The sequence below is a fragment of the Taeniopygia guttata genome, chromosome 1A (genome assembly GCF_048771995.1).
Source record: "Taeniopygia guttata chromosome 1A, bTaeGut7.mat, whole genome shotgun sequence".
Taxonomy (NCBI): domain Eukaryota; kingdom Metazoa; phylum Chordata; class Aves; order Passeriformes; family Estrildidae; genus Taeniopygia; species Taeniopygia guttata.
The window spans coordinates 33,785,606-33,797,781 of NC_133025.1; positions in this window are offsets into that span (position 1 = coordinate 33,785,606).

Sequence of the window (12,176 nt, forward strand, 5' to 3'; positions counted from 1 at the left end):
CCTCATCCTTTCCAGTCTACATTTTTCACTACAGTATTTGCAGCATACATACCAGTCTGATTCTTGTATGTTCAGTAAAATAACCTGGGAAGATATTAATTGTGTAGTTAAATTAAATGAAAGAGTGAAATATTGGCTAAGAATATTTTGCTCAAATTTTGTGTTGTTTTATTTTCATCCCTTTAATATTAAGATAAATTATTTCTGCCATAGAAAAAAGCCTCAAAGAAAAAAAAAAAAAAAAAAAAGCAGGAAATTACAAAAACTGAAAAAAACACAGAACATTGAGAGAACACCAAAAATATATTTTCTCACAAGAGGGCAGTGCATATTAACAAGAGAGGAAATAATCCATGTTTCACAGGATGCTAATCCATCTCTTTTAAAAATTTCCAGAAGTTCTGCTGTCAGTGCTGAGGGAAAAAAAAAAAAAAAAAAAAGGCAGAAAAGTCTTAGTACGCAATAGCAAACCATGCCTTGTGAAGTTTGTTGTACACTAGAATTGAAGGAATCTGGGTGGCACAGGAGCCACTGGTTACCATCCAGGCCGACAGTGATGTTACCTGGTGAACCATCATTTATTTTCCTCATGTCTCCTCTGGCAGAACAACCACTCTCACATCAGGTGTATTTATCATGGTAATAAAAAAATAAATGGAAGTGGTATAATACAATTAATTGTGTTACATCAAAATTTAATTTTGCACCTCTATCCCTTTGAGCACTTTCTTAGCTATGTAAATTTGGAACGTGCAATATGAGTTAGATTTTCCCAGAGATAGAGATCATATTTTGTGCTACACTATCTCTCTGTATGTCAGGTGACTTGTGAACCATCTGAGTGTTGTCTGCTCAGAAGTCACATCTCTTCTTGTGTGAGGAAACACGTACAGTGTTTTTGGGGAGAGAAGAGCAGGTTTTCAAGGAACTACAGAAAACTGTAGAGTAACTTTGACAGCATCTGTTTAAAGGTCAGACAACCCTGATACAGACAATTACCTGTATTTGCCTAGGAGCAACAAACTTCCATAGTCAAGAATTCAATGCTCTAGATGGGAATTAGTGTGAAAAGTTGCCACTATTTCTCTCATACTCACACAGAGGGCACCATCACAAGGCATGCAGCCAGTGCCACTGCCAGCTCCTCTGGGACCTGAGAGCCTGCAGCTGTGAAGGATCCAATTAGAACTCTCTGATCTTGTATTTTGGAGCTTTTCTGTATTTGTCTGTGAAACAGGAAAGGTACAAGACCAAGTGATGTGCTTAGTCCAGCCTGAAAAATCCATAGACTTGCAATAAATACACCAGTTCCCTGTATGTCTATCCACAGGAAAACAGAAATACAAACCCAAGAGCAGATCTAAAGGCTTTCCTAAGAAAGACAGTGTCTCTGCTAAAGAAAGTTGTGTAAGTGAAATCTCAGAGGCCAACTCATATATATTCATCCGTTCAGAGGCTGTTCTCTTATTTTAATGCAGTGTGGTTTGGCATCAAGACTTAAAAGGTAACTCTGTGTGCCACAGGACCATGCAGTGCTGCCAGCTTCTGGCTGATGGATAGCATTGTCCTCCTTTGGGGAACAGCAGCCTCTGTCAGCTGCATGCTGCAGTGTAGCCAGCTAAAAGCTCCTCATGGTTTCCACTGGGCTAAAGCAGCTTTTACTGCACTCTGTTTTAAAAGTGACATTCCTGATAATGTCATTCACATCTAAACCATATCTCAAAGCATTTTCAGGTATTTACAGGCTCAGCACTGAATAATGTTTCTCTAAGGAGAATTTAAATATATATATATTTTCTATATATATGAGGTAAGTATTAATATGAAATCAGGTAGTTGACGGAATAGTAAAGTGTTTAGAAATTAGAAAGAGAAGGAAAATCTCAGCAAACATTTCTGACATATTTCAATAGGAAAGAGATGGTGCACTTGACTATATGAATACGATGAAGACCACAAATACCAATAGGAGCAAAAAGCAGTTGTCTGAACAAACATCTGTGCCACTGATAACACTTTTGGAGAAAAAGGGTAATATTCGAGTGAATTAGCGATGAAGTGTCAATATTATGCTAATAATGAAAAAAAGTAGAGATGGACACATGGTGTCCATGGCTGGTAACTTTTCCTCAGCAAAATAATTGAAAAGCCCATAAGGGAGTCAACAAACATAGCCTTAAAAATGAGAATGTGATTAATTCCTGTCAGTTTATGGAGAACATATCCTATTAAGCAAACCAAAGTTTTTTACTTAGTATCATTTCCTATTTATTTTTTTTAAATAGCTCAATAATATGATAGTAAATCTCACTGAACAGAAAGGGAACTGGCTTAAAATATTGTCCACAAGGAACTTTCTTCTAAAGGAGATACAAAAGTGGTCCTTTGCCCAGGCTACTACTTAGACTAAATAATACAGGCAGCCATGAATAGAACTGGTTTAAATAATGGAGGCCTATTTAAGGCAGATACATTTTAATACAATCAGTGTAAAATTTTGCATCTAAATTAAGGAATTCAGACCTACAGGAAAATGACTAATTGTTGGAAAGGGATAACTAAAGCCAACTAAGTCCTCAGAGTGAAAGTTCAGCATAAATTTTTGGTGTGATAATATGGAGAGAAAATCAAATGACAGTTCTTCGATTTTCTAAATATAAAATTAGTAAGAAAATGAAAGGAAGTGGTTTTACTTCCAGATAAGATGTTGATAAGAATTAATATGGTGACTGCAATTTTGGTATTGGTAAGATGAAAAGAATAATGACAAATACTCAAAATATCAAGTGAACATCTTTGAGGGAGAGAATCAGAATAGAAAATCTGCTTAGATTTTCAGAGGGAAATTGAGAAGTGACTGTATAATTATTACTAAGAAACTTGTCAGGGGGAAAAACAGGACCATTAAATTCTTTCTTACGCAGAAGGTAGTCAAGAGAGACAGACCAGTGTATTATCTTGCTTTACAGCCTTTGAGTATGTAAGTTTAAATCTTCTGGGGTATAATCTGTTCTTTTTCATTGTAGCTACTTTTTGTCCAGTCACGCATCTACTCTTAGGTCCGTAGATTCCTGTACAATTAGTAGTTAAGTATCCATAAAAGAGTATAAATTTCCCCTCTTATATATATGTTGTAGGATAGGATTAATCACTACAGTAGGTTGCTCTACAATGTAGAACATTGTCATTTCATTGCAGATTCATTGTGGATTCAGCATAAACACATCTATGCAGTGGAAGGCCAACACTGTTTGTATGGTGAATCCTGGCCTCTTGTACTTTCAGCAGCACTGGAGGACAGATGCTGCATAGAGCAGGGCTGTCTCCAAATGATGCCATGGGATTTGGAAAACTCTTCTAAGGCAGAACAAGCAAAATGACTGACCAGCTCTCATGGGCAGAGCAGCCAGATATATGATATCTGTATACCACAGGAACATCCTGACGCCACAGAGTTGATGATCCTTTCCCTGTTTAGAAACCATAAGAATATCTCTGAAAATGAGTGGTGATTATAGAAGTCTCAGCCTTTGGACAGACGTAGAAAACATGTCTTATGAGGAATGGCTGCTGGGGCTGGGTTTGTTTAGTCTCAAGAACAGGAAGCTCAGAGGGACCTCAGCTCCCTGAAAGGGGAAGGGGCTGGTTTCTTCTGCTGTGGCTGTGCCTGCAATAAGAGGACCAGAGGAAATGGCCTTAAGCTGGGACAGGGGAAATTCAGATTAGATACCAGAAAATAAATTTTCACTGTCTGAGTGGTCAGGGATTAGAACAGGCTATCCAGGGAGGTGGTGGAGTCACCACCCCTGAAGGTGTTTCAAGGGGCATCTGGATCTGGAGCTGGGTGGTGGTTTAGTGGTTTAGGGGTTACAGTGGTAGTGCTGGGTGGATTCTTGGACCTGATGATCTTAAAGGTTTCTTCCAGCCTTGATGATTTTATGATTCCTAACTTATGAACCTTTTCTTATATCTTTTTTCCCCTATCCAGTTGAGTAGGGACATGACAGAATGGCTTTGCATTTGGCATCCAGCTGGGGTCAAACCACCATGTTTCTCTGGCCAGGAAAGCCCTCCAATTGTATTACTAAGCATTCAGTCTTGGCAGACTGGCAGTTGATTGAATTATAGATTGAATAAAAGTTAAATTAGTATGTTGTTCTTTTGAATTTTGTCTTTTCTTTTGAATTTACTAATAATCATCCAGGTGAGCACCTACTTCTTTTACTTGAATAGTCACCTAATTTACACAAGTACACTCACAAGTGGTGATACCATGCTGTTCACAGAAACCTGAGATGGAGAGCATGAGCTAAATTTGGACTTCCTTCCACCAGTGGTTTTCCATTTTTTATGAAGTACTGTTAAGACCAGGATTCTGTCTCAAATGACAAGGTGACAGCTGCAGTGAAAAGATGTCTTTCATCTGAATTCCAAAATGAAACCTTGTCTTTCTTCCTGCCTGAGAACAAGACCATTTTCCCCCATTGCTGGCTTCAGCTAGAGGTCCTTCAGTCTTGAAGCACAAAATGCAGCTTGTGGTGTCTTCTGTGCTTTAGAGCTTCTCATGAGACCCTGGGAAAAGTCTCTTCACTGATTCCCAGTCATCACTGAGGGCTACCTGAAAGACACAGCCCTAATTTCCAAGTGATAATCAGGTCAAGCCACATTTTTCTCAAAGACTGAATTAGAGTGCAGGTGCCACCACAACAGCTGTGTTGCTGTGTCCCACAGCAGAACACAAAAACTCTGTCTAAAGTGCCTGGAAGTTTTGAAAGAAGCATTTTGGATAAAAAGCTTATAGAGCAAATTTAATTAAATGCATCTGTACCACTTTTAGATAAAGGGATATGACAGAATTTTAAAACTTATATCAAGGGATTAGTTTTCAAAAAGGAAACAAACAACAAAACACCCAGAAATGCCGAGAGGTGAAGGCATTGCAATAATTTTTTTTTAAAAAAAGCTGATACCCCTTTGCACACACAGGCACCCATTTCCTAAACTGAAGTTGCAGAGATCCCATGTGTTGGTTTTCCAAGTGTCTGCTATTGCTATATATTTTTAATCTGAAAATATTCAGATATGGTCATCTGGAGGATAAACCCCTGAGACAGACGGAAGAGAGAGATACTGTACTTACACAGGACATGGTTTGGTGAAGTGTGGTTATTTGTTTCTAAAAAAATGATTCTTGACCTAGTTTAATTAAATGTGGGTTGTGCTTAACATTTGAAATTTGGTTACTAAGAAATTACATTGCTTAAAAAAACCACTATAAACCAATCATTTCTGTGGTCTGAGTCTCAAAGTAATAAAATAGATGAAGCCACTTTAAACATGTGTATGGTATTTCTTTAAAAGTAGCAGTGCTGAAAATGCAGGTGATTTTATACTGCAGTTTAACCAGAATGTGTTAATTATATGTCTGTCATATCAAGAAAGGGAATCTCTCTATATAGTAGGTTGCATTTGAGCATGGTTTCATTCTTCATGGGTAAATTCTCCTTTCATACCTACTGTAGCTGGTGAAAGAAAGTGGGGATTTAGATCTTTATATTATTAAACTCAAATTTAAGTTTATGCCTATGTACAGCTTTAGCTTACACCTTTAATCAATGAAGTCCTTTAGGAGCACATGCTAACACATGCAAGTGACTTTCACCATGAGATCTACCTATTACTGGTCACAAGACACAACCCTAAAAGGAAAACCCAGCATCTTTTGATGATTACCAGTGTGGGTCAGGTGTTAATTAACAATGGCTCTACACCTGTTGCCATGCTGGCAATGATTAGAAGTTGTAAGCAGCAACAGGGTGTTTTGGTGGTCTTTATTAAGAGGAGTACTAAATTAGTCTCTTCATGAGCTGTTTCCCTCTAAGTAGTGACGTGAAAAGTGAGTCCTGGCTCTGAGGAAGAGTTTGAAAGGACATTGGGATGTTTCTGAACCTGTTAAAGCAACACCAGTTGGCTGTTAACTACTGATAAACTCTCCTTGTCTCTGCACCAATTACCAGAGGAAGGCCAGATTTCATAACAGCTGCATTATTTCTTTCTCTGTGTCACAGGACCCTTGTTTCAAACACATCATTGCAGACTTTATAGGCAACAGGGTCACATAATGCAGGCAAGGCATCAATTTGGGAAAAATAAATGAGGATAACTGGGTAAGCATATGAACAACAACTGGGTCCACAACATGACAGGGTTGTTACTACCACTCAGATGTTTTCCTCCAGGAATTTCCATCCCTTAGTAGAAATGGTGAAAAGCATATATGTTGGCACAGCTATGGAAGACACTGGAACCTTTTGTGAATATTTGGCCAGTGCATTTTTTTAAAAAATTACTGGTCCCTGGATCCATTTACATGTGGACATTGACCAAACAACTTGCTGCTGTTGGGATAGCAGCAAGTCCTGCTTGTCTGCAGAAATTTTAAGATTTCACCTTAAAAGAGCTTTAAGGTGAAAGCTCTTTTAAGGTGAAATCCAAATACAGTTTCAAGATAAGAATCTCCTTAGTGAGATGAGGCTCCTGATTTTTTATTATTTCTATTTGGAGCAATCTCGTATTTAACAATGCTCTCAAAACACAGCTGTTCTGATCAACTAAATGGGTTGGCTAAGCAACATGTTCTCTGAGTTCTTACAGAGCTTTCTACCACACCTCAGCACTGATTTTTGAAGTCAGAGTTGATAAAGTAATTTTTTTTCAAAAGTTAGTAAACCGCAAGTGGCAATTATATGCCCAGAATCTCTTGTCATTTAACGCTGGCACAGGAAAAATACGCTGGAAAAAGTGAGTTATTGATGGGTCATGTTGCCACACAATAAGAAGAAAAATTCCCTACTTGGCAGACATTTCAAAATAATTGACTTTTTTTGGATTTTATATAATAGTAAACTTGAAATTATAGCTATTTTTAAGTGCTTTTGAAAAAAACAAAACAAAACCAATGTGTATCAGGAAGTCCTAAACTTATCTTGTAAAAAATAATGGGGTCTTTAGGGTATGTAATATTTGTAAGCTTGTGGCTATGGAGAAAGCATCCAGGCCTAACTCATATTCATCACTTTCTCTAAATGCCTTCACATATTACTTAATTCTGAATTGTTGCATTTAGAACACTTTGTGAGTTCCTTCCCTAGAGTTACTCTTTTATAACTGTAGACTAGCTCTGTACCCTCCATCAAACCAGTGAGTCTTCTTAGCACTAGTTGTGCTATTTTTCCTTTCCATATTTAATAAACAGAGATCCTACCACTAGAAGCAAGAATGTCAAATCTCTTATCTACCATAGCAAATGCAATTTGAAACCCCACTTTATATGTGGGTGGAATGAGAAACTTTTCTGTAAGTCTGCAGTATACTAATAAAGCTTAAGAGTAAAGATCTTTTAAGGTGAAATCCAAATGCAGTTTCAAGATAAGAATCTCCTTAGTGAGATAAGGCTGCCACAAAATACATTATGGTATTAGATCAAAAGTAACTGCTTACTCATTTCTGGAAGTTTAATTCTAATCACAGACACAGAAGACACTTTTCTGTGTGTCTCTCTACTGAAAGAATGGAGGGTGAGGTGTGTTTGTAATCAGCAGATTTTGGAAGAGAATAGATGTCTTTGGTCATATTAAATAAACTCTAGTTTGTAATCAATTAACTTCCCCGTGAAACTCATGCACCACTGTCCTCTCCATTTCTTAAGGTCTGTTAACAAACCTTAACATGAAGATGACACTTGTATGAATTTCTGTATCTGTGCATGTTCTAGTTTTCTTTTTAATCCCTACTAGGTGCATTTACCTAGACTGCTATTTTAAAATTTTCATGTGGTTTTTAGGAGCTCAAATAGAAATTTTATTTGGTGCAAGAGAATAATTTTTTTGCGGTGGTGTAAAGATGATAATTCTGCAGTTGTGGCTTTGTTGTACAGAGCTTCTAGATGTGTAGAATCAAATAAACATCAAGGCTGGAAGAGACCTTTAAGATCATCAGGTCCAAGAATCCACCCAGCACTACCACTGTAACCCCTAAACCCTAAACCACCACCCAACTCCAGATCCAGACACCCCTTGAAACACCTTCAGGGGTGGTGACTCCACCACCTCCCTGGGCAGCCTATTCCAATGCCTGACCACTCAGACAGTAAAAAATTTTTCCTAATGTCTAATCTGAATTTCCCCTGTCCCAGTTTAAGTCCATTTCCTCTGGTCCTCTCATTGCAGGCATGGCAGAAGAGACCAACCTCTACCTCCATTCAGAGAGTTGTAGAGAGCAATGAGGTCCCTCTGAGCCTCCTGTTCCTGAGACTAAACAAACCCAGCTCCATCAGTCATTCCTCACAAGACATTTTCCAGACCTTTCACAGGCATTGCTGTCTTTTCCTGGACATGCTCTGGAGCCTCATTGTCCTTTTTAACATGAGGGGCCCAGAACAACCACAGCATTTGAGGCATGTCATCACCAGTGTTGAGTACAGGGGAATGATCACTGCCCTAGTCTTGCTGACCACACTATTCTTGATCCAGGCCAAAAGGCCACCGGCCTTCTTGGCCACCCAAGCGCACTGTTGGCTCATATTGAGCCAGCTGTCAACCAGCACCCCCAAGTTCCTTTATGCTTAACAGCTCTCAAGCCACTCTTCCCCCAGCCTGTAGTGCTACAGGTGGTTGTTGTGATCCAAGGGCAGGATCTGCCACTTGGCCTTATTGAGCCTCATGGAGTTGTCCTCAGCTCATTGGTGGAGTCTTTCCAGGTCTCTCTGCAGAACCTTCCTACTCTCCAGCAGATCAACACTCCCACCAAATCTAGTGTCATCCACAACTTTACTGAAGGTGCACTCAATCCCCATGTCATTAATAAAGGTGTCAAACAGGACTGGAGCATTCAACGACTGGTGTAATTCAAATGAGACAAACCTTAAGACAATGAGTTCCCATTTACAGATCTTGACACCAGGACATGAAACATCTCAAGCTTCTCCTTTTATGAGGGAACATAGAAGGCATCCCCTCACTCCTCACTACAGGGCCCAAACTGAATACTGCATTCCTCCTCTCTACCCCTGCAACCACCTCCTTCTCCTCTCCACATGTCTGGGTCATGATGCTCCTCAAAACCAGCTCACTCACTCACCACTCCAAATTGCAAGAAAAAAATTGCTCCCTCCAGTGCTTGCCTTCTTTGAGTTCCTTCCAAGTTACATCCACCCAGAGGACATCTGTTGAGGGTTTAGTGCCACTGAGAAAGCTTTAAAATCAGTACCCAGCAAGAGAGCTGGCAGCCACAGGGGGAGAGTCAGAGTGAAGGGAGGATGGAGTCACTTCAGCCTTGCTAAAAAACACAGGAATAGCTGGGCTAGGAATTTTGTGGTTTTGTTAAATTTCTTTTAGAAATACGCTTAGTGTACTGTGGTGTTTGCAGTATGGCTCTTACTGCAGGTGTGTGTATAGATATGTGCCTGTGTATGTACAAACACCACACATATTTATGGCAAAAATACTTACCTGCTGAGACAGTTGAAGGGGACCTAGAACAATCATGTAGTCCAAGTACCGACTGGCTCAGGGGTGACTACACAGGACTGTTTGTCTCTGTGTAACAGGGTGGTGGCACACGCTGGGTGGGATGGGGAGAGAGACAAAGATAAATTCAATGGATCTGGTGGCACAGAACCCTCAGACACCTCACTGCAGAGTAGAGGAGTTGTAAGGACTACTGGTTTGAGTCTGTCGCACCACAGAAAGTCTGGTACAGAAATTCTTCTCCCAGTACCAAATGGGTTTGGAGGACATTAGTCTTTAGTCTTGCTTTTCAAGATAGAAATGTCAAGAAGGTTTTGAACATTAGCAAAGCAATCTTTTAATCTCCTACAGCACAGTATAATGAATTCTGCTCATTGTATCTGTCCAGATGAATGTCTAAAAACTCCCCAATGTATTTTTCTTGATGGCTGGATGGAAAATCAATATTTAGGTTTTAGTTAGCTGAAAGTTGATTTCAGCTGGGGAGCATTTGCTGAAGCAAAAGGTCACCTCTGAAAGACATTTTATATCATAGAGAGAAAAATGTTAGCAAGATCTTAAGCTAAAAATGCTGCATAAAATTTGCTTAACAGCAAATGTAACATTTGCCTTCCATACTGTGCAGTAATTTCTGTATTTCATTCAGCAGCAATCTCAGCTCTAAACAGCATTTCACCCAAGGGGAATTAGCCACACATTTTTAATCAGACAAAAGTGCTCCAGGATTGGCAGTATTTTGGTTTATGTAAAGCACTTCTATTTTGAAAGTATTATGCATGAACACCACATTTCTTTGGATAACTGACTGCACATGTTGCCTCATCAAACATTTTAGCAGTACTGTTCTTGATGGTAAACTCATCCTGTACCAGAATGAAATACCGAAGAATATGCAAAAATGGTTTTAAAACAATCTATAAACCAGCAAATTTTAACTTTTGACCAAAAAATTTAGTACTTATATTCTAAATAAGACAAGATTAAATTCTGGGCAGAAGAAGCAGTCTGGACTTTTTAAGCCAGCTTCTGCTCATACCCTCCAGCTATTTCATAGTGGTCAGGGAGATGATTGAAGCTCACACTAGAAACAAAGCCTCATTTACATCTTGTTGGGATATAGAAAACATTCCTCACCATTTCTGAAAAGTTTTACATTGAAGTACGATATTGCAGATTTCTAAGAAAGCGACCTATCTCTGATTTTATTAAGGTATGGAGGGGTTTGACTTGAATAAATCTCTCAGTTCAGCCAGCATTTCCAGTTACATGTAGCCATAGTTCTTCCTAAAGAGAGACCATCATTGGCACTGCACTTATCTCCAGGCACTTTCAGTAACCAACTTCCAGATTGTTTTCCTCTTACTTGGGGAACCACTATAGTCTTTTCCCAATTGCCTCACCAGATAAAGGCTATTACAAGCCTCCATGTCAAAGATGGGAAGCCAACATAGTATTTATAGCCCTTATTATGGTATTATATTTCATATTGTAATATTTGTATTTATTTTGTCATTTGTCCTTTATTCATTAGAGTTATTTTTTTATCCATGTTGCAACAAAGTTGAAGCACCTTAAAACTATAAATTACTCAGACAAGTAGTTTAAACCCAAATTCCCGCCATACCTCTTCCATCTTTATGTTTTTCTTTTTAAAATAAGAAGTAAGTTTGAATGCTGAACAGATTGGTTGCCATGAAATTTCATCTCCCAGTAAACTCTCATTACATTTTTACATTTAAAAATGCAGTAATAACATGTATAAAAAATGTGCTATGCTGAAGGCAGAGCAAGTCATACTATCTAATGATTGCATGGCTGGACTCTTGCCAATAGAAGATTTTTTTAAATGGTTTATAACCCTGTTAGATGCTCGAGTATTCATGCTAGGTGTCCAATCCAGGGTGATTATATTTTCTTAGTTCACCAAAAACTATTTAATAACTTCCAAGGGAATGTTAGAGCCCTGGCTCTGTCTGTGTTAACAAAACCTGTTGATCTTTCTGACAGCTTTTATGCTTCTCTGTCAAATGAACCCTAGTACTTTGTGCATTATGTGGCAGGATTCCTCACTCCTGCTGCTCTGAGAGCTAGAAAAACTATAGACATAGCATAAAACTGTGGTTTACAAATGGTCAAAAGTGCTGTTTCTTTCACTTTAGGAGACTTCCATTTTAGTAGATAAAAGCTCTGATGAGCCTTTCTCCCCACCAAGCGTTCTGCAACCTCTTGGTCCTTCCAGCTCTAAGCAAGTCATACATGCATCTTCTCAGAGCTCTTGCAGTTGGCAGGACTGGAGATGCACCATCCTCACAGAGCAGTTAAGCAGATTTCTCCTGGTTGCAGCTCAAAAGATAGCAGCAGGATTTTTCCTGTACACTTGTTTACAGATCTTCCAAGATAGGACATAGTTCAAGAATAAAAGTTCTCCCAGCTGATACTCTGAGTTTTTGGAAATAGACAAATAGAAACAAGCAGTTTTGGCAGAAGTGTTTTAAATGTCCTAGTTAAAATTATTTGAAGAAGTTATTCAGCTTCTGCAAATTTGCAGAGCACAGAGGAGATTCCAACAGGATCTGTGAGATGTCCACCAGAAATCTGCCAACTTCACTGACACCCACTGCTCCTATGCTGTCCCCTCATTCACAGACT